Below are 22,390 nucleotides of genomic sequence, written 5' to 3'. Positions count from 1 at the left end.
TGCAAATCTTAACAGGGAAATCAGTTGTGTTCTAATTTCTAAGTACTTGATTCAAGCAGAAATTGAAATAAAAAGTATAAAATTTAAAATGAGCCACTCACATTTATTGATGACTTACCATGTGCTAGGCATTGAAAAGTACATGCGTCATCTCATTTAATTCTCCTGACAACCCTAAGAAGTGGAGAAATATAGTCGCTTCTGATTTTCTAGATGAAGAAAGAGTTGAGAGAAAAACAACTAAAAATAATGTTTACTGAGGGTTTCCTCTGGATAGTCATAGTGCCATATGTTTTACATACAATTTCTCAGTTGTTCCTTAAATCTGTGAAGGAGAAACCCATTTTATAGATGGTACAATCAAGGCACAGTGAACTGAAGTATCTTGTCCAGGTTCACATAGCTAATAAGTGGCAGAGCTGGGATCTGAACCTAAATAGTATTCTGCCTAGAATCTGGGCACTTCCCACCTAGCTAATGCTGCAGGCCAGTCTTTTCTCATTCTGTTTTGGTCAAAGGTTGGGAAGATGTGTGATCATTCAGGGTACTCAGGGCTCTTGGGCATGTCACGGGAGCAGCACCATACCTTCTCGGACAGGCTGGTAATGAGCCCCCTTTTCCTACGAGAAAAGGAAGAACTTAATAGGAACTTTTACAAGGACTTTGATGTGGGGAGAGTCTGTCTGGAAATACCACATTATTGGGGCTTGAGCAATAAATATGCTTCAAAGATTTTCACTGTAAGGCAGGGGTTTGGACCAGTTGGAAGTGTGTTTACTCCCAGGAGTCTGAAGAGAGAACAAGTTTAGGTTAAGTAGCTATCAATAACAGTTGACAATAAGCAAAAAAAAAAAAAAAAACAACTCTGGGACCGTGGTTGTCACAGTCTGTTAAATAGATTATCAGGCTAATACTTACTACATGTTTATTTTATGTTATTTGTTTTTGGTTTCAGGTGCACAGCATTGGATTAATGTAATCCTGCTTTGTAACACACTACACTGGTTCAGCAACTTCTTTATACTGATCATTGTTTTAAATAATTCTATTTTAAAGCATAGTTTAGTGCTTCTAGGTACTCTGGACCCAGAGCTACAGCTCTGGTGCATGGTTTATCTGTGGAATCTTTTCCCACGTTCTGGACATAAAACCTAGAAGGAAGTGGCTTTGGAGCATCAGCCCTGAAACCAAGAGGGTGGGGGCAGTGATCCTGCCATTGGTAAGAAGCTCCTCTCCTTTCCACCAGGGGTTAAGGTCTCAGGGCAGGGTCAGCCAGGGACTTGGTAAAGACAGAGTATTCATGACCTCCTCCGCAGATTCCAAGGAGATGAAACAAACAAGCGGTCATTTTCCAGGAAAATTGAGGCCATGCTTCCAGTGCCCTGAGAATCCTCATACTCAGCATTCATCTGCCAATTTAAAAAGTTGCTCATACCCTCAACCCTTTTCCTTGGGAGAGCCAGCTGGGGTGAGGCCAGCGCAGCTGCTTCTGAAGGGAAATTGGGGAAAATGCACCTTGCCCGTGGCCTGGTTAGAAGTCCTCTAACCAGGCATTTACAGGGAGAAGTTGAGGTTGCCTTGCAGAGAAATTTCTTCCCATCCAGGAAGACTTTCATACGTGTCTCTTTCTTCCTCATCATAACTTCTTCTTTCTGTGTCTATGGAAAATATATTTGTTCTAACTTCCCTGCCCCCAAAGTGGATTTTAATTGTGATACCAAAGTGGGGCATTTTGCGTTTCTAATGGTTGAGCTCATTGGAAAGACTATTCCTCTATCCAGGGCATTGGGGGTTAATTTTTTTTTTTTTTTTGGCTATTTGTTTCTAGTTTGGCAGCACATTGCAGTGGCCAAGAGCATGAACTCTGCAGTCATGTTTACCGGTTTCAAGTTCCAACTCCAACATTTACTAGAACATTTTTTTTAAACCTTTGGCAACATATTTAAGTTTGCTAAATTTTAGTCTTTTTCTGAGATAATGGGAACTACTTCATAAAGTTGTCATGCAGATAAATTAAAGCATCCTTTGTAATTCACTTAGCACAGCTCTCAGCACATAGTAGGTCCTCAGTAAACGTTAGCTGTAGATGCTGTTATGAAACGTAGGTCTTAATATGCTTGTACTTTTATTTCTCCTGGCTGGATGCCCCCAAGTAGGATTTTTGGGTTCAAGAGTGTGTACATTACACATTTTGTTTTATTTATTTATTTTTAAAATTTATTTATTTTATTTATTTTATTTTTGGCTGCGTTGGGTCTTCTTTGCTGTGCACGGGCTTTCTCTAGTTGCAGCGAGCAGGGGCTACTCTTCGTTGCGGTGCGCGGGCTTCTCATTGCGGTGGCTTCTCTTGTTGCGGAGCGTGGGCTGTAGGTGCGCGGGCTTCAGTAGTTGTGGCTCACGGGCTCTACAGCGCAGGCTCAGTAGTTGTGGCACACGGGCTTAGTTGCTCTGCGGCATTACACATTTTAAATCACGGTGCCTGATTACTATCTAAAAAGTTTGCAGCAATTTATAGTCCTATTAATTAGCAAACAGAGTAACCTTCTTCTCCAAACCTTACCAACATTGGGAGATAAGGAATCATCTCAATCTTGGCTCATCTGATGGGTGGAAACAGTTTCTTATTATTTTAATTTGCGTTTTCCTGATCTCTAAAGAGACAGAGCATCTATACGTAGATTTATTGGCCATTTTCGGACTCTCTTCTATGTCTGAACAGTCTATGTCTGTTCACAGCTTTTGTCTATGGGATTTTACAAATACTGCTATTTTGAATAAACAAATATTACTAATTTATAAGAAATCTCCATGAATTAAGGATATTATCTATGTTGAAAATATGTCTCTCATCCTATTATTTGTCTTCCTTTTCTTTTGTGATCTTTTGTTATACTGCCATTTATTTTTTTATATAGAGCAATGTAACCATTTTTCTTTTATGTCTCCTGGGTCTTCTCTTATTTATCAAAGATGTTTGAGTGCTGTGTATATCCTAGAATCATACTCTTGTTCTCATTTCACTACAGCAAAGGCTCTCAATTTTCTGTGGGCATCAGAATCACTTATGAAGCACTTTAAAACTGTGTTTTCTTGGGCTTGATCATGGGATTTCCAGGAGTGGAGCTTAGATGCATGCTTATGAAAAAGGAGAGTCTCATTTTGAAAAATGAGTCCTTCTTAAAAGTAGGTTCTTTGTTTCCCCCATCCCCACCCCAAAAGTAGGTTCTTAAATTGGCAAAATGTTGATATAGTTGTTGAAGTTGGATGCTGTTATTGGGGCCCAGTAGGTGGCCCCAAGATGTGCCTCAATGGCATACTGATAATTTTGAATGAAAGTTATTTAAGAAATGGCCAATGGAAGAGGGACACTGTGACCCTCTGCTGTCTCCTTCAAAGCAGGAAATCAATCTCTCATGTGAAAGGTGTACTCCTTACACCTACAGGTAGAAGGACACCCTTATTGCCAGAGGTAGGGAATTTGGGCCCAGAAGCCTGTATAAGTAAATCTTGTTACTTCTTTAATTTACTACCCCAAGCCCAAACTCCATTTAGATTTTTCACTACTTGAGCACCCCAAACCCAAGTTTCTTTGTTGCGTCGATTCCTCACAAATTTGTTGCTTCTTTGTCTAAAAAGTATAAAAGCTGCCTACTTTGGCTACTTCTTAGGTTCAATTTCTATGAGACCTCTGTGCACACAATTAAAATTAGTTTCTTTTCTCTTAATCTGTCTTGTGCCAATTTTATTAGTCCAGCCACAAGAACTCAAGAGGGGTAGAGGGGGAATTTCCTCCTCCCAACACTATAGATGGAATGTTTGGATCCACCTGAAATTCATATGCTGAAATCTTAACCCTTAGTATGATGGTTTTAGGAGATTGGGCCTTTGGAAGGTAATTAGGTCATGAGGGTGGATCCCTCCTAGATGGGATTAGTGCCCTTATAAAAGAGACCACACAGAGCTCCCTAGCCCCTTCCCTTCCCCTATGTGAGGTTACAGTGAGAAGAGGACTGTCTGTGAACCAGGAAGAGGGCTTTCACCAGAACTCAACAATTCTTTTTAAAAAAAAATAATTAATTAATTTTTGGCTGCCTTGGATCTTTGTTGCCGTGTGTGGGCTCTCTCTAGTTGTGGCAAGTGGGGGCTACTCTTCATTGCAGTGTGCGGCCTTCTCATTGTGGTGACTTCTCTTGTTGTGGAGCACGGGCTCTAGGCATGTGGGCTTCAGTAGTTGTGGCATGCGGGCTCAGTAGTTGTGGCTCCCGGGCTCTAGAGTGCAGGCTCAGTAGTTGTGACACACGGGCTTAGTTGCTCCACGGCATGTGGGATCTTCCCGGACCAAGGATTGAACCCATGTCCCGTGCATTGGCAGGCGGATTCTTAACCACTGCGCCACCAGGGAAGTCCCAGAACTCAACCATTCTTGCACTCTGATTTTGACCTCCAGCTTCCACAACTGTGAGAAATACCTTTCTGTTGTTTGTAAGCCACCCAGTCTATGCTCTTCTGTTACAGCAGCCCAAGTGAACTAAGACACTGGGTGACAGGCACTTGAGAATTCATTATCTGTTCTCCTTACTTTTGAATATGTTTGAAAATATCCATAAGCAGTAACCTTAAAAGAAGAAGTTCTGATAGCGTGTGAAGCTTATCAAAATTGCTGTCCTAATCAGAGTTGGCTAAGCAGCAGAGATGTTAAATCGACTTGGAAGGTCAGCTAGGAAGGGACGTGGCCTCCTCATGGTGGTGTTGAGCAATAGTGCAGCCGCCCATGTGGGCGCTGAGCCAGAGCACGAGCAGCCTGCCAGGGCTGTGCTGGGTCCTTGGACCCTGAACCCTTGGCCTCCTCTCTTTCCGATTGCTTCACGGCTTCTCTCTCAGTTCTGCAGGACCCCGTGAAGAGGCAGGAGCAGATATTTCTGTTCCTTGGAGAGGCAAGTAAAAAGTGGAAGTCAGTCTTCAAGTCTCTCTTTGGGAAGATAGCAGCAGATGGTGGGAGTGGTTGTGTTCTCATTTGCCATCAGACTGGCCTCTCTCTCCCTCCATTAAAAATCCTTTGTCAGTCATCTTACACGCACTCTAAATGTTCCATTTTCATCTCTCTCTCTTTTATCCCCAGCATGACATTCTTTTCCTAGTCATGGTAACTTCTTGGTCTTGACTGTGATTTGCTTACTTCTGCAAATCTGCAATGAAGTGTTAGGAACAGTATTAAAATAGAGGCCCTACCCCAGTGACACTTACCTGGAGCCCCATACAGTACCTATTATTAACAGGACACACAGTTGAAGGAGGATAAACATAAAACACACATAAATCAACCTGGGATGCTTCACCCAGACTTTCCCAATCCCTAGTCCTCACCTCTTGCAAAATACTACTCAGAACACAGCTCAGGGGAAGCCCAGGACAAACTGGCTCTCCATTTGTCAATGTGTAAGGCTAAAGATAACCAGGTAATCAAAGAGAACCATCAGTGCAAAGGAGGAGTTGAACAAGCAGAACAACCTTCTGCTAGGGGAAAAGGAGATAATGCTGGGGAGGAGGAGAACTTTTGAGGTGGTCTCAGTAGAGATGGGAGAGATTCAAGAGGACATTGTATCCATAAATTGAAAGCAAGTTGCCATTGAAAGGGATAGTCAGAAAACTAGAATTCTTGAAATTGAAATCTTGACAATATGATTATCAAAATTAACTTCAGGGACTTCCCTGGCAGTCCAGTGGTTAGGACTCAATGCTTCCACTGCAGGCAGTGTGGGTTTGATCCCTGGTCAGGGAACTAAGACCCCACATGCTGTGTGATGTGACCAAAAAAAAAAAAAATTAATTTCAAAATTCCACAAAAGTCTGAAAAATAAAATAGATGCAGCCAAGGACTGAATTCGAAATCTGGAAGATAAAGTTGAAAAAAGAAATCTTCTGAAACTTAGAGACATGATGTCAAAAGAGATAAAAAAAGGTTGGGAAAAGATCGAAGCAGTTTACCCTCCAATTCCTCTAATAGGAGTCTCAGAAGATGGAAAGAGAACACGGAGAAAGGATGTGACTTTTCTCAAAAGAGAGAAATGACTTCGTCTTCAGATTGAAAGGGCCCATCTCGATACATATTGGTGACACTTCTGCCCTACAAGGATAAAAAGGAGTATCCTTAAAGTTTTCAGAAAGAAAACATAAAATTGCCTGACTAAAGTCACAATGGATCAGAAGACTCCAATCAGCAACACTGGACGTTGAAAGAAAAGGGAGCACCAAGTTCCAGGTTCTGAGGGAAATGATTTGAACATATAGATATACCCAAGCTAGGCTAAGCCTAAAAATACCTTCGGACACAGGCAAGGACTCTGAAAGATTGTCTTCTCTATCCTTTTTCTAGAACACCTACTCAGCACTGTACTAGAGCCAAGCAGAAAAGGAACCCAAGAAAGAGAAAAACATGGGCTCCAAGAAACCAGTCTAGGAGGACAATGACATGACATCCCAAGACAATGACATGACATCCCAAGACAATGACAGTTGCGTCGCACACCTAGACAGCAGTGAGTCCAAATTAGAACAGGAACTCAGAGGGCTCCATGGAAACAGTTTTCAGGAAGAAAGTGGGTAATATAACACAAGTCTTGTGATTAGGATCTAGAAGTCTCACCACAGCCTTCGATCAATGAGATGGTGGCAGAAGTCTTTTTTTTTCCCCCTCAACAAGAAAAAGAATGGCCACTAGATATTCTGAGAAATAAAAGGAAACACTCTACAAGAAAGTCATGGTCTGAATATGAAGCAAGTCAGATTTTGAGCAGTTAGTGTATATGAGAAATAGTGATACACCCTCTGAATTAAATATCAATACAATCTGTCAATACAATCTGTTTGAACTTGTAATGGGTACTCGGTATACACATTTGCCTGTGTTGAATGTGCTTTTTTATTCCTGAAAGTGATTTGCCATTTTTATAGCACATTTTCTTTACATATCAGCTTTTCCCTAATAATTTTTTTGAAGAATCACCCAGAGAATAAACTTAGGTATAAATTTTGTTCTCCTTGTTTCTCTTTCCCTCTCAAAAAAAGAAAAAAAAAAAAAAAAAGATGCTTTTATGGTTTTTAACATAGTATTGGTGACTTTGGATTTGCTTTTTTGTTCTCGTGTCAAAGCTTATATTTATTGTCTATCTTTTTTATATTTTTTATTTTTTAAGTTAATGTTCATTGGAGTATAGTTGATTTACACTGTTGTGTTAGTTTCTGCAAAGTGAATCAGTTATACATATACATATATATACATATATCTACTCTTTTTTAGATTCTATTCCCATATAGGTCATTACAGAGTATTGAGTAGAGTTCCCTGTGCTATATAGTAAGTTCTTATTAGTTTTCTATTTTCTATTTTATATATTATATATTTTATATATAATAGTGTGTATATGTCAGTCCCAATCTCCCAATTTATCCTCCACCCGCCATTCCCCAATGGTAGCAATAACTTTGTTTTCTACATCTCTGACTCTATTTCTGTTTTGTAAATAGGTTCATTTGTACCGTTTTTTAGATTCCATATATAACCAATATCATATGATATTTGTCTTTCTCTGTCTGACTTACTTCACTAAGTATGACAATCTCTAGGTCCATCCATGTCGCTGCAGTTGGCATTATTTCATTCAGTTTTTATGGCTGAGTGATATTCCATTGTATATGCATATCACATCTTCTTTATCCATTCCTCTGTCCATGGACATTTAGGTTGCTTCGATGTCCTGGCTATTGTAAATAGTGCTGCAATGAACATTGAGGTGCATTTATCTTATCTTATCTTTTATTTATCTATCTATCTATCTATCTATCTATCTATTTATTTATTTATTTATTTATGGCTGCGTTGGGTCTTCGTTGCTGCATGCGGCCTTTCTCTAGTTGTGATGAGCGGGGGCTACTCTTCATTGCAGTGTATGGGCTTCTCTTTGTGGTGGCTTCTCTTGTTGCGAAGCATGCGCTAGGCATGCAGGCTCAGTAGTTGTGGCTCACGGGCTTTAGAGCACAGGCTTAGTAGTTGTGGCACACAGGCTTAGTTGCTCTGTGGCATGTGGGATCTTCCTGGACCAGGGATTGAACCCGTGTGCCCTGCATTGGCAGGTGGATTCTTGACCACTGCACCACCAGGGAAGTCCCTGGGGTACATGTATCTTTTTGAATTATGGTTTCCTCTGGATATATGCCCAGGAGTGGGATTGCTGGATCATATGGTAGCTCTATTTTTAATTTTTTAAGGAACCTCCATCCCATTCTCCACAGTGGCTGTTATCGATTTCCATTCCCACCAACAGTGTAGGAGGGTTCCCTTGTCTCAACACCCTCTCCGGCATCAGTGGTTTGTAGATTTTTTGATGATGGCCATTCTGACTGGTTTGAGGTGATACCTCATAGTAGTTTTGATTTGCAGTTCTCTGATAATTAGTGATGTTGAGCATCTTTTCATGTGCCTCTTGGCCATCTGTATGTCTTCTTTGGAGCAATGTCTGTTTAGATTTTCTGCCAATTTTTTGATTTGATTGGTTTTTTTTTTTTTTTTTTTTGATCTTGAGTTCATGAGCTGTTTGTATACTTTGGAGATTAATCCCTTTTCGGTAGCTTCGTTTGCAGATATTTTCTCCCATTCTGTGGGTTGTCTTGTTATTTTGTTTGTTTATGGTTTCCTTTGCTGTGCAAAAGCTTTTAAATTTAATTAGGTCCCATTTGTTTATTTTTGTTATTTTCATTACTCTAGGAGGTGGATGAAAAAAGATGTTGCTGTGATTTATGTCAGAGAGTGTTCTGCCTATGTTTTCCTCTTAGAGTTTTATAGTATCAGGTCTTACATTTAGGTCTTTAATCCATTTTGAGTTTATTTTTGTGTATAGTGTTAGAGAATGTTCTAATTTCATTCTTTTACATGTAGCTGTTCAGTTTTCCCAGGACCATTTATTGAAGAGACTGTCTTTTCTCCATTGTATATTCTTGCCTCCTTTGTCATAGGTTAGGTGACCATAGATGTGTGGGTTTATCTGTGGACTTTCTATCCTGTTCCACTGATCTATATTTCTGTTTTTGTGCCGGTACCATACAGTTTTGATGACTGTAGCTTTGTCATATAGTCTGAAGTCAGGGAGCCTGAGGACTTTAGATTTTGATTAGACAGTCATTTAAGCTCAGCATCTGGAAACTTAAACTTATGGACATTAAGAAGCATAAGCTTAAAAAAATACCCATTAACCTTAATGTCAGACTCATATTTTTGTAATCTATTTGAAGTGTTCCTTAGTAACTAATAGGTCTTGTTTTGAAGAAAAAAAAATATATATATATATGTATAAAATTCAGCCATTCCTCTAGTTTCACTTCACTTTTTTCCTGCTCAATCCAAGTAAAACGAAATGAGAGAATTTTTTAGAAATTTTATTTTTTTATTGACGTATACTTGACATACAACATTCTATTAGATTCAGGTATACAACATAATGATTCAACATTAAAGAAATATTTACAGTAGTTATCTTTGGGTTGTGGGATTGGAATGGTGTGTGTGTGTATATATGTGTGTGTGTGTGTGTGTGTGTGTATGTGTGTATAGTTTCCTTCTTGATGCCCCACTTTCCACTAATCATTGCTTTCACACTTGCAGACTCATATTTTTTTTAAGGGAGTTCACCTACTTACTGGTAGCAGGTGTAGGTTTTCTTGTTGAATGCTCCTGCCTACAAGATTTTAGTTTCTCAAGGACCAGGCCTAGGCCTCTACCCTGTTCCTCTTCCTCTGGCCTGGCTCACCCAGCCTCAGGCTGCCCCCACCAGGTCCTGGAGGGTGTCCTGGGCAGATGAAAGCCTCTTGGTCCTGTGCCCCTTGATCCCTGCACTCTCATGGGCACCCCACATGGGGTGAGGGAGAAGGGGAGGCAGTCGGTCCAGGTTCGGGTAAACATGGTGATGGGAACCCACATTGCAAGAGCCTCGAGTTCTCTGTACTAATCATTAGACTTTCAGAGTTGCATAAAGTATAAATCAGAGGCCCAAATGCTTACTAATGTCGAATCAGCACAATAAACAAAGTAATCAATAAACAAAATAGTCTGGGAGGAACAGACTAAACTCAGAGCCTCTTCCCATGAATAAGTATTTGTGGGGACAAAGCATTTTTGGAGAAGTGAATCAGCTCATTTATCTGTAGAGATGTGGGGAATTGTCGCAAGGGCCTGAAAGGGTAATGAACATAGGAAACTCCCAATGTTGGTATCATCGTGAAAAAGCCTTTCATGGAAAGGAGAGAGACTAGTACAAAATGTGTTTCCTCCCCTTAAACCATAGATTCTTCTCCTTGCCGTGCTTTCCTGCAGACAAGGAAGGCCTCTAGCAGAGAGAGTGAGAATAGAAAGGGGAAAGGAGAAAATGGAGAGGGGACATGGGAGCCCCGAGAGGCAGTGAGTACTTCAAACTGGACCATGAGTCATCGAGTGACGCATAGGTCTGTGGGTCAGTTTCCTTTCTTTGCCCCCAGATCTTGGCATTATCTTGACTTTCATCTCTGTGTTCTGCTTGTAGCATCTATATTCCAAAGGGCAAGGCCATTTTTAACATCTTCATAGCTCCTACATGCTTCCTGTTGGAAGGCAAACTCGTTAGAATACATCTACATCCCAAATTAAATATAATTTTTTGGTAAACATTTTTGACAGGATATTACGTTGAACCATAGGAAATTGCCATTTTTACAGACCCCCAGAACAGTCACACATTAGCAGTTTCATATTGTTCAATCTAATAATTTTGTCTTTGAAAGTATTTGGCTGTAAGTTCTGCCTTTAATTGACCATTATTTGGAATTCCCTGGTGGTCCAGTGGTTAGCACTTGGTGCTTTCACTGCAGTGGTCCTGGTTGGGGAACTAGGATCCTGCAAGCCAAAATAAATCAATAAATCATAATTTACCATTAGCTAAGATTTCTCTGCAACTACTACATAGAGGCTGGGAATTTACGTAAACTGAGAACGTGTAACCTACAGATTATTATTCGAGGTAATGACACTTTAGATGCTCGTAAGTACGAAAGGGAGTAATTAATGGAGTTGACTTAAGTGGCATCTGTAAACTGTCCTTTAAACATTTATTAGCTAAAACCTCCTCGTTGTTTTTATTTCGGGGCTGTGGCCGGTTGGCTCCTGGTGGCAGGCTCTGATGAGTGATTGGTGTGCGGGAGGTTTATTAGAGGAGATGCTGGGCTAGCACCCGTGGGGGAGGGGAAGGAGCCACACTGGACAGAGGCTGGGCTGTAGGGTTGTCACAACCCGCCTCAGCAGCCGCATAGAGAGCTTGGAGCAAGGATGGTCTTCATGCTGTCCAGTTTGGGGCACCGGTCGCTGGATGCAGGCTGCCATCTGCCCTGGGAGGGGACTGTCCAGAGAGGGCCAGCAGCTGAGGGCTTTAGCCAACAATGTTCCCAGCAGCTGGAGAAACAACCCTGTTGTCCTGACGTGGGGCTCTAGTTAGCAAAACACAGCATCCACGACAGTGCCAATTATTTTTAAGGTCTTCTCGTAGCACCCTAGCACTGGGCCTGGGGGGCAGAGGGGTCAATGGCCTGTGTGAGAAGCTGATGGGGCTTGAGGCTTTTAAATAGACTTTTGGCTTTTAGGGAGAGAAAGGCTTTCAAATAGACTTAAGAGGAAAAGGGAGGGTATTGGGTGAGACTTGCCAGCAGATGTCAAGGTGGAGAGAGGTCTGGGTAGGGTCCCAAGTCCTGCCTGTTGGATCCTCAGTGGTCTTACCTGCAAATCAAGGGGGGTACAGACCTGATGAACCCCATCTCTTCTTCCAGCCCTAGCACTGGGCAGTGCTCTGAGTCTCACCCCAGCGATCCCAAAGTAGAGCAAATCAGAGTCACTAACTGATTCAGATTTGAATGAGGCAGTTTGTGAATCTTTTCCTCGTTCCTTGCTCACTCCTGGGGATTGGTGAGGCAGAGATGAAGGCAGGATCCACGCCAGGCCATTTTACAGAGAATCACATTGATTTCTCCTTCCTCTGGCTCGGGACTCTGAACAGGCACATATATGAATAGGACAGTCCATTTCATTACCGAGCAGCAGGCAGCAGGTCACAGAAAGAAAAAAAAAAAGAAAAAAATTGGAGAGGAGCCAAGAATTAGAAAACCAATGGCTGAGTCACACGCCCGCTGTGTTCACTTGGGCAGCACATGGAATAATACAGAGACAATTAGTGTGGCCCCTGTGCAAGGATGACACAGCAACGCGTGAAACATCCTGTATTTTTTCAGGGGTGATGAAAAAGTTCTGGAGATGGATAGCAGTGAATGGTTGTACAATGATGAGAATGCACTTAATGCCAGAGAACTGTGCACTTAAAATGGTTAAACGGTAAGTTTTAGGTTATGAATATTTTGCCACAATTTATTAAAAAAATGGACATGGCTGTAAGGGATGGAGGGTTGGATAGAGATGTCATAAAGTAAAAGTCATGCAATTACACGGATGAAATCAATTACAGCCAAAAAATAGCAAATCTCAAAACCCAAATGCAGGCAGCGACGTGCGCACCCCGGCATAAATACAAAGTAGCGGAAAGAACCAACCTGGATATCAGCTGGGTTCAAAGCCTAACTCTGCCACTTCCTAGCTGTGTGACCTTGGACAAGACACCCAACTTCTCTGAGCCTGTTTCTTATTTATAAAATCAAAATGATGACATTGGGGCATCCCTGGTGGCGCAGTGGTTAAGAATCTGCCTGCCAACGCAGGGGACATGGGTTCGAGCCCTGGTCCAGGAAGATTCCACATGCTGCGGAGCAGCTAAGCCTGTGCACCACAACTACTGAGCCTGCACTCTAGAGCCTGCGAGCCACAACTACTGAAGCCCACGTGCCACAACTACTGAAGCCTGTGTGCCTAGAGCCTGTGCTCCGCAACAAGAGAAGCCACTGCAATGCGAAGCCCTCGCACTGCAACGAAGAGTAGCCCCTGCTCGCCGCAACTAGAGAAAGCCCACGTGCAGCAACGAAGACCCAACGCAGCCAAAAAAAAAAATAAATAAATAAAATAAATCTATTAAAAAAAAATTCAGAATGCCTGTGCTTTAGTCATGGTTCTGCCACTGTGAAAACATGGGCAAGTGACTCACTCTTCCTGGATTTTGATTTTCTTGTTGTGAAACAAGAGTTGTACTCAATGACCTCTGTGATTAGTTCCTGCTCTAACTTGCTTCTGAGCTTCACAATTTCAGAGCACTCCAGACCTTTACTGGAAAGTGTGTGTCCGGGAAAGGTGAAACTCAGAAGAGCCAGTTCTGTTAGTTTGCTAGGGAGACCATAACAAAAGTACCAGGAACTGGTTGGCTTAAACAATGGAAATGTACAGTTTCATAGTTCTGGAGGCTAGAAGTCCAAGATCAAGGTGTCTGCAGGGTTGGCTCCTGTGAGGGCTTTGAAGGAGAACGTGTCTCCCAGCCCTCTCCTCGCCACTGGTGGCTTACCAGCAGGCCTTGGCGTTCCCGTCTTCTCTGCCTTCATCTTCACGTGGCATTCTCCCTGTGTGTCTCTCTGTCCCTATGCCCACATTTCCCTTTTTATAAAGACACTGGTCATATTGGATTAGGCCCACCCTAATGACCTCATTTTAACTTGATTACCCTTGTGAAGACCTTATTTCCAGGTAAGGTCTCACGCTGAGGTACTAGGAGTTAGGATTGCAACATATCTTTTTTGGAGGACACAATTCCGCCAGCCCATAACAGCAATCATAATACGTGGTTAAATATTTCTGTATGGAAGGAATGAAGAAGTGGACTAAAAATAGGTCTTTGAATTTTTTCAATTAGGTGATACCTTTTTCTTATTTCTCTGGAATACCTGAAGTTGAGTTTGTCAGGTATTATCGGGTTTGAGATGCAGTGTCCTTTCAAATGCTGCCCTCTAAGGAAATTTTACGCGTTCCTTTTTTTTTCTTCTCCTCCCTACTTGCTTGTTCCCCTCATTCTTTTGTGTCTCCAACTCTCATTGTATTAATTCTTACTCCATTCTCCTTCATCACCCTACCTGGATCTCAGAAAATAAGGGAATATCTGTTCTTTATTCACCATCCAGAGTAAAAATGTAGCCATCATTCTCACTGAATCATGACTTCTGCTTTCAAAGCCTCTTTTCTTCCTCCCCACTTTTCCAGGGACTCAGAAACCTTGGGCCTGGAAGGGGCCTGAGATGTTTCCTGAGCCCAGAGGTGGCTTGGGTCTCCTTGAACGGCCTATATTTTTAGGCTGGGCATGACCATCTCTCCACTTTTCAAGTATATTAGATATCTCTTTCTTATGTCAATTTAAAATCCGTTTCCCCATTCTGTCGCCAGTGAGCTCTCTAGAGTGTGACAGAGCGAAGCCATTGCATCTCCCATGGGAAGCCCTTGGAAGCAACACCGGCCACACAGGTTCAGACTCCTCGTAACATTTGAGAGGTAGTTTTCTCTGGTTCTGCTAGTTATTTAGCCAGTCAGCTTCAGGGTCTGGGACTAGTTAGCTGAGGTAACTTGGGTGGGTGATATAACCTCTTTGAGCATCAGGGTCCACATCCTTGAACTGAGTTACAGCTAAAAGACTTGAACTTAAAGGGCCTGCTTTCTTCCTGTCTAGCTTCACTTTTCTGAATCTCAGAAGATCATAGTACTGGGGGCTTCCCTGGTGGCACAGTGGTTAAGAATCCACCTGCCAATGCAGGGGACACAGGTTTGAGCCCTGGTCCAGGAAGATCCCACATGCCGCGGAGCAACTAAGCCCGCGAGCCACAACTACTGAGCCTGCGCTCTAGAGCCCACGAGCCACAACTACTGAGCCCGTGTGCCGCAACTACTGAAGCCTGAGCGCCTAGAGCCCGTGCTCTGCAAGAGAAGAGTAGCGCCCACTTGGGGCAACTAGAGAAAGCCCACGCACAGCAATGAAGACCGAGTGCAGCCAAAAATAAATAAAAATAAATAAATTTATTTTAAAAAAAAGATCATAGTACTTACCTTCCCTCATGGGACTGCTGTGAAATCAAAGGTGATAGTATTTGTCAATTTTGTTGCTGTTGATGTTGTTGTTGTTGCTAGTAACTACTGCTGCTGCTGCTACTATAAAGGGCCTGGCAGGAGTTCCTCTTTCTAGGCTGGGTTAACAGCAGAAGTAAATAAAAAACTTTTGCTGCAAGTCACCCTGAGCTTATAGAAAGTGGTTGGGGACAGGATGTGTGGGAAAGCCAGGAGGGTTATTCAAAGAATTATTTCCAAAAAAAAAAGAATAATTTCCAACCTGTGACCCAAGTTCTGATTGTTAGCCAACTTCTAGAGCTGTCTGGGAAATGGCCAAGTTCAATTCTTAGAAGATCAAACCTGGGAGAAGTGCATTCACTGTTTTGGAACAAATTAAGCAAAACACAGGATGACTGGCATCCTTTTGATCCCGTCCCTCATGCATATCAAGAACTAGCTCCCTTTGATTTCAGAGACTTTAAGAAAAAAGGTACAGAAATGAGTTCTTTTGTTTAAAAAAAAAATCACAAAAGAAAATAATAGGGGTTTGTATCTTCCTGGCTGGCCCTCTTTCTCACACATCTCTCTTCTGGCGTGAAGTAGAACAACAGAACTCTGTGTGGACAGATTACAGTGCACTTACCAATAGAACTGAATGGGCCCTCCCTCGTGGATGTGGCTCAGAGACTCTCACTGGGTAGCACTGATGGCCAGTTGGGTCCTTTCCACGGAACCACTGAGCGTTATTTCATCCTTGGGGTTTGCAGGGTGAGTTTGCAGCCATCCTGGGCTTCTTGTCGCCTAGTGTCTAAGAGAGCATCTGGTGGTCTTTCCAGCCACTCTAATGAAGAGAGCAGAGAGGTTGCTTTCAAGAGCCCAAGGGCTTCGCATCTGTCATGCTTACACACGAATGATTTTAGTATCCAGAGAATCACATCAGGAGCTAGTTAAAGCCATTCCTAAATTATTTATCTGGGTCAGATTTTTGTTCACTCTCTTATTCAAGATAAAGAGACTGTTGCTCTGATAGTATCATAAAACCTCTTAACGAATCTTCCATGTTTGCTCTGTGCATTTCTGACACCCTAGTGATTGTTAACTTTGTTTGGGACCTGACCTTGGTATAAAAAATCTACAAAATTTACCCAAGTCTTCATTACCTCTACGTGTAATCAGCTGAAAACTTGTTATGTAGCATTGGTGAAACCACCTGGTAGTGGTATGAATGTATATTTAGAGATGACAGAACTAAGGAATTTGAACCTTTATCATTAAAAAAAAAAACCCTAAAGTAAGCAAAATATAAAATATACATAATTTTTAAAAGATTAAGGTGCCCATATTAGAGCAGTCGTTCTCAAACTTTTCTATTTATCAGGGTTACTGCAGTAGGTCCTTGGCATAGCCTTTCAAAATCTGTTTTTTAAAAACTCCACTGATGATTCTGATAGGCTCCATTCCACAAAATAGTCTTTTATATTTTTAAATTCAAACTCTGTCACCACTGGCCCTTGTGCTGTTAGTTGTTCTCACTAACTCAATTAATTCCCTTCACTTTAGTTATAAACCATAAGCTGAACTTATTTATTGCATACTTTAAAAAAAATATTTATTTATTTTTGGCTGCATTGGGTCTTTGTTGCTGCGTGCAGGCTTTCTCTAGTTGCAGCGAGCAGGGCTACTCCTCATTGCGGTGTGCAGGCTTCTCATTGTGGTGGCTTCTCTTGTTGCAGAGCATGGGCTCTAGATGCATGGGCTTCAGTAGTTGTGGCATGTGGGCTCAGTAGCTGTGGCTCATGGGCTCTAGAGCTCAGGCTCAGTAACTGTGGCGCACGGGCTTAGCTGCTCCGTGGCATGTGGGATCTTCCCGGACCAGGGATCGAACCTGTGTTCACTGCATTGGTAGGCAGATTCTTAACCACTGCGCCACCAGGGAAGTCCCTATTGCATACTTTTAAAACATTTAGACTAACTGACAAAATCTTAGCTAAGGAATTCTATTGCTCACAAAGTAATTTCTCTTTCATCCCTTGTTAAGCTTTTATTTCTTTTGTCTTTAATCCTCTTCTAGCTAAAAACAAAACAAAAAAACCCCAAGAAAAACAAGAGGAGTGAATAATTTGAGAAAAATCCTTTAAGTGGCCATGTACATGTGTTTCCATGCATGTAACTGTGTTAGCCTGGGGCTTTTTGGGTTGCAATATCAGAGTCTGCCTCAAATGAGCTCAAGCAGAAAAGTGAATTTATCGGCTCATGGAACTGGAAAGTCCAGGGATGCAGCTGTGTCAGCTTGATTCAGAGGATTCAAATCACCCCAACTTCCTTCATGATCTGAGCCTTCTTTTCTCTCCTTGGACATAGGCTTCCTCCATGTGGCTAAAAGCAGTGTCCACAAGCAGCCTGAGATTCACAAACCCATAGCCACGTACCCTAATAGAAAGACCTCTCTTCTAATGTCTGCTTATTAATTCTATGGACGACTCCATTTATTACCCCTGCTTGGGTCCCATCTCATTGCTGTGATGGTGCACTGTGATTGACAGCGCCACCTAGACTATATGGAATGCAGAGGAACCCTCCAGAGAAAAAGTTGCTCTAGAGTAGAGGTTAGCAAAATTGGTTTCTCAAGGGCCAGAGAGTAAGTATAGTAGGCTTTATGGGCTACATAAATCACTGCTGCATATTCTTTTTCTTCTCCTACTAAGCTTTCTTTCACACTGAGGAAAAAGTACTGGGAGTAGGATCAAAATTGAGCAGAAAAAGGAAAATAGGGACAAAGGAAAAGAGGGAATGCAGAAAAAATGGGTGAGGGTAAATTGGCACATAATTTAGAAAGTATTAAGGCCATGTTCCTTATTACAAAAGAACAAAATAAGCTCTAGAGCTGTGAGGCTAGAAAAATGATTATTGGCATCCACCCTTTGTGAGAGTAAAAGGAAAATTCATTTCACTTAAATAGGAGCAACTGGAAAAGACTGTGGTTAATGTCCATACAACGTTCTTATAAGAAAAAATATAAGGAACAGAATAACGTTCCTTCAGATAATGAAGGCACACAAGAAGGACATGGTCACGAAAGAGATGAAAACCATAAGCTAAATTTAAAAAAAGCTAAAATGAAATAAGAAAATGATAGAAGCATGGAAGAACAACATAAATCAAAGGTACAGAAACTCATACATGAAGTATTTGGAAAAATAGGAATATTTGAAAATAAAGGTGACAGAACTACCTCAGACAAGTATTGGAAACTTAAAATCATTTCAGAAATAAAGATTAAACTATAGTGAATATAAGAGCAAATAAACACATCTAATTCATTTTATTTATTTTTATATATTTATTTTTGCTGTTTTTTGAAATATAGTTGATTTAAAATATTAGTTTCAGGGTACAACATAGTGATTCAATATTTTTATAGATTATAGTCCATTTAAAGTTATTATAAAGTATTGGCTATATTCCCTGTGCTGTACAATATATCCTCGTAGCTTATTTATTGTATACATAGTAGTTTGTACCTCTTAATCTCTTACCCCATCTTGCCTCTCCCCCCTTTCCTCTCCCCGCTGGTAACCACTAGTTTGTTCTGTATGAGTCCGTTTCCATTTTGTTACATTCGTTTGTTTTATTTTTTTAGATTCCACACATAAGAAATGACATACAGTAGTTGTCTTTCTCTGTCTGACTTATTTCACCTAGCATAATACACTCCAGGTCCATCCATGTTGTAAAAGGCAAAATTTAATTCGTTTTTATGTCTGAGTAATATTCCATTGTGTGTGTGAGAGAGAGAGAGAGATAGAGAAAGAGAGAGGGAGGGAGGGAGATATCACATCTTCTTTATCCATTCATCTGTTGATGTACACTTAGGTTGCTTCCATATCTTGGCAATTGTAAATAATTCTGTGAACAGTGGGGTGCATATATCTTTTCAAATTAATGTTTTTGTTTTCTTTGGATATATACCCAGGAGTGGAATTGCTGGATCATATGGTAGTTCTATTTTTAGTTTTTTGAGGAACCTCCATATTGTTTTCCATAGTGGCTGTACCAATTTACATTTCCACCAACAGTGCACCAGGGTTCCCTTTTCTCCACATCCTAACCAACACTTATTATTTCTAATCTTTTTGATAATAGCCATTCTAACAGGTGTGAGGTGATATCTCATTGTGGTTTTGATTTGCATTTCCCTGATTAGTGATGTTGAGCACCTTTTCATGCACCTGTTGAGCATCTATATGTCTTTGGGAAAATGTCTATTCAGATCATCTGCCATTTTAAAAATGAGATTGTTTGGGGTTTTTTGTTTGTTTGTTTACTATTGAGTTATATGAGTTCTTTATATAGTTGGGGTATTAACCCTTATCAGATATGTGATTTGAAAATACTTTCTCCTATTCTTTAGATTGTCTTTTTATTTTGTTGATGGTTTCCTTTGCTGTGTGGCAACTTTTTAGTTTGATGTAGTCCCACTTGTTTATTTTTGCTTTTGTAGCCTTTTTGCTTTTTGTTGCCTTTGCTTTTGGTGTCAAATCTAAAAAATTATTTCTAAGACCATTGTCAGGGAGCTTATGTTTTCTTCCAGGAGCTTTATGGTTTCAGGCTTTGTGTTCAAGTCTTTAATCCATTTTAGTTGATTTTGTGTATGGTGGAAGATAGTAGCCCAGTTTCATTCTTTTGCACATGGCTGTCCAATGTTCTCAATACCACTTATCAGAGAGAATATCCTTTCCTCAATGAGTGTTCTTGGCTCCTTTGTAAGAAATTAATTGAACATATATGCATGGGTTTATATTCGTGCTCTCTATTCTGTTCCACTGATCTATGTGTCTCTTTTTATGCCAATACCATCCTGTTTTGATTACTATAGCTTTATAATATAGTTTTAAGCCAAGCAGTGTGATGCCTCTAGCTTTGTTATTCTTTCTCAATGTTGCTTTGGCTACTCAGAGTCTTTCATGGTTCCATCCGAATTTTAGGATTATTTGTTCTATTTCTATGAAAAAATGCCATTGGAATTTTGATAGGAATTGCATTGAATCTATAGATCACTCTGGGTAGTATGACTATTTTAATAATACTAATTCTTCCACTCCATGAGCACAGATGTTCTTTCCATTTATTTGTGTCTTCCTCAATTTCTTTCATCAATGTCTTACAGTTTTCAGAGTATAGATTTTTCACCTCCTTGGCTAAATTTATTGCTAGTTATTTTATTCTTTGTGATGCAATTGTAAATGGATTATTTTCTTATTTTCCCTTTCTGAGAGTTCATTATTAGTGTAAAGAAACACACTGATTTTTGTATATTGACTTTTGTATCTTGCAACTCTAATGAATTTATTATTTCTAACAGTATTTTTTATGGAGTCTTTAGGGTTTTCTATATAAAATATCATGTCATCTGCAAATAGTGACAGTTTTACTGCTTCCTTTCTGATTTGGATGCCTTTTATTTCTTGCCTAATTGCTCTGGCTAGGATTTCCAGTACCATGCTGAGTAAAAGTGGTGAGTGGGCATCCTTATTTTGTTCCTGATCACAGCAGAAGAGCTTTTAAGTTCTTTCCCATTGTGTATAATATTAGCTATGGGTTTGTCATATATGGCCTTTATTATGTTGAGATATGTTCCTTCTATACCAACTTTGATGAGAGTTTTTATCATGAAAGGATGTTGTTGAATGCTTTTTCTGCATCTATTGAGATGATCATATGATTTTTATCTTTCATTTTGTTAATGCAGTGTATCACATTGATTAATTTGGAGATGTTGAACCATCCTTGCATCCCTGGAATAAATCCCACTTGATCATGGTGTATGATCTTTTTAATGTATTGTTGAGTTTGGTTTGCTAATATTTTGTTGAGGATTTTTACATCTGTGTTCATCAAGGATATTGGCCTATACTTTTCTTTTCTTGTAGTATCCTTGTCTGGTTTTGGTATCAAGGTAATACTGGTCTCATAAAATGAGTTTGGAATTGTTCCCTCCCCCTGTATTTTTTGGTAGAGTTTGAGAAGGTTTGGTATTAATTTTTCTTTAAATGTTTGCAGAATTCACCTGTGAAGCCATCTGGTCCTGGACTTCTTTTGTGGGAGGTTTTTGATCACCAATTCAATCTTCTTACTAGTAATTAGTTGGTTCAGAATTTCTATTTCTTCCTGATTCAGTTTTGGTAGGTTGTATGTTTTTAGGAATTTATCCATTTCTTCTAAGTTGTCCAATTTGTTGGCATATAATTGTTTATAGTAGTCTCTTATGATCCTTTGTATTTCTGTGGTTATCAGTTGTAATGTCTCCTCTTTCATTTCTGATATTTATATGAGTCCTCTCTCTTTTCTTGGTGAGTTTGGCTACAGGTGTGTCTATTTTGTTTATCTTTTCAAAAAACCAACTCCTAGTTTCATCGATCTTTTCTATTGTCTCTCTTTCTCTTTTTATTTGAAATCTTTCTCGTTTCTTAATGTAGGCATTTATCACTATGAACTTCCTTCTTAGAACTGCTTTTGCTGCATCCTGTAAGTTTTGATATGTTGTATTTCAATTTCATTTGTCTCAATATTTTTTGGTTTTTCTTTTGATTTCTTCTTTGACCCACTGGTTGTTCCGTAGCGTGTTGTTTAATCTCCACATATTTGTGAATTTTCTACTTTTCTTCTTGTAATTGATTTCTAGTTTCATACCATTGTGGTCAGAAAAGATGCCTGACATTATTTCAGTATTCTTAAATTTATCAAGACTTTTTCTGTGGCCTAGCATGGGATTTATCCTGAAGAATGTTCCATATGTGCTTCCAATAGACTTTTTTTTTTTTTTTTTTCCTCCCCTGTGCTATGTGGCTTGCGAGATCTTAGTTCCCTGACCAGGAATTGAACTCGGGCCCCCTGCGGTGGATGCGCAGAGTCCTAACCACTGGACCACCAAGGAATTCCCTCCAACAGACTTTTAAGAACTGCAGGACAATTGAGGAAATTTGCACACTGACTAGATAGATATCTGATGATATTAAACATTGTTATTTTTAGGTGAAATGAAATATATTACAAACAATGAAATTTGGGTTTCATTTAGAATGGGGTGAAAATGAATTCCTTCTCACTTCTGATATTCTATCATAGGAATCAGCTCATTGATAATGCTAAAAATTTGTTTGGAATAGATGCTACTATTCCTCATTAAGAAGTGTGCTTATAGATATATGGGTTATTTAAGTGTCAAAAACTTTTGAAAAAGAGCTAGCTCTGAACACAGACATATAAATCTTCAGATATGTGATAAGCTGTGAAAACAAGAAGTCATCGAGTATGCTACAGAATGCTATCTTTCTCACATTACTCTGAAAAACAGAG

General features: G+C 40.2%; 1 non-coding gene across 1 annotated transcript; it reads left to right on the top strand.

Moving 5' to 3' along the window:
- The first annotated feature begins 12,193 nt into the window (after nucleotides 1–12,193).
- LOC137768992 (U6 spliceosomal RNA) lies at nucleotides 12,194–12,296 on the top strand. The gene has a single exon (XR_011074906.1). It is a non-coding gene; the product is annotated as a U6 spliceosomal RNA (small nuclear RNA).
- The last annotated feature ends 10,094 nt before the right edge of the window (nucleotides 12,297–22,390 follow it).

This window comes from Eschrichtius robustus, chromosome 8 (assembly GCF_028021215.1).
Source record: "Eschrichtius robustus isolate mEscRob2 chromosome 8, mEscRob2.pri, whole genome shotgun sequence".
Lineage (NCBI taxonomy): Eukaryota > Metazoa > Chordata > Mammalia > Artiodactyla > Eschrichtiidae > Eschrichtius > Eschrichtius robustus.
Note: the sequence above shows the minus strand (reverse complement) of the source record. Positions and strands in the feature narration are given on the sequence as shown.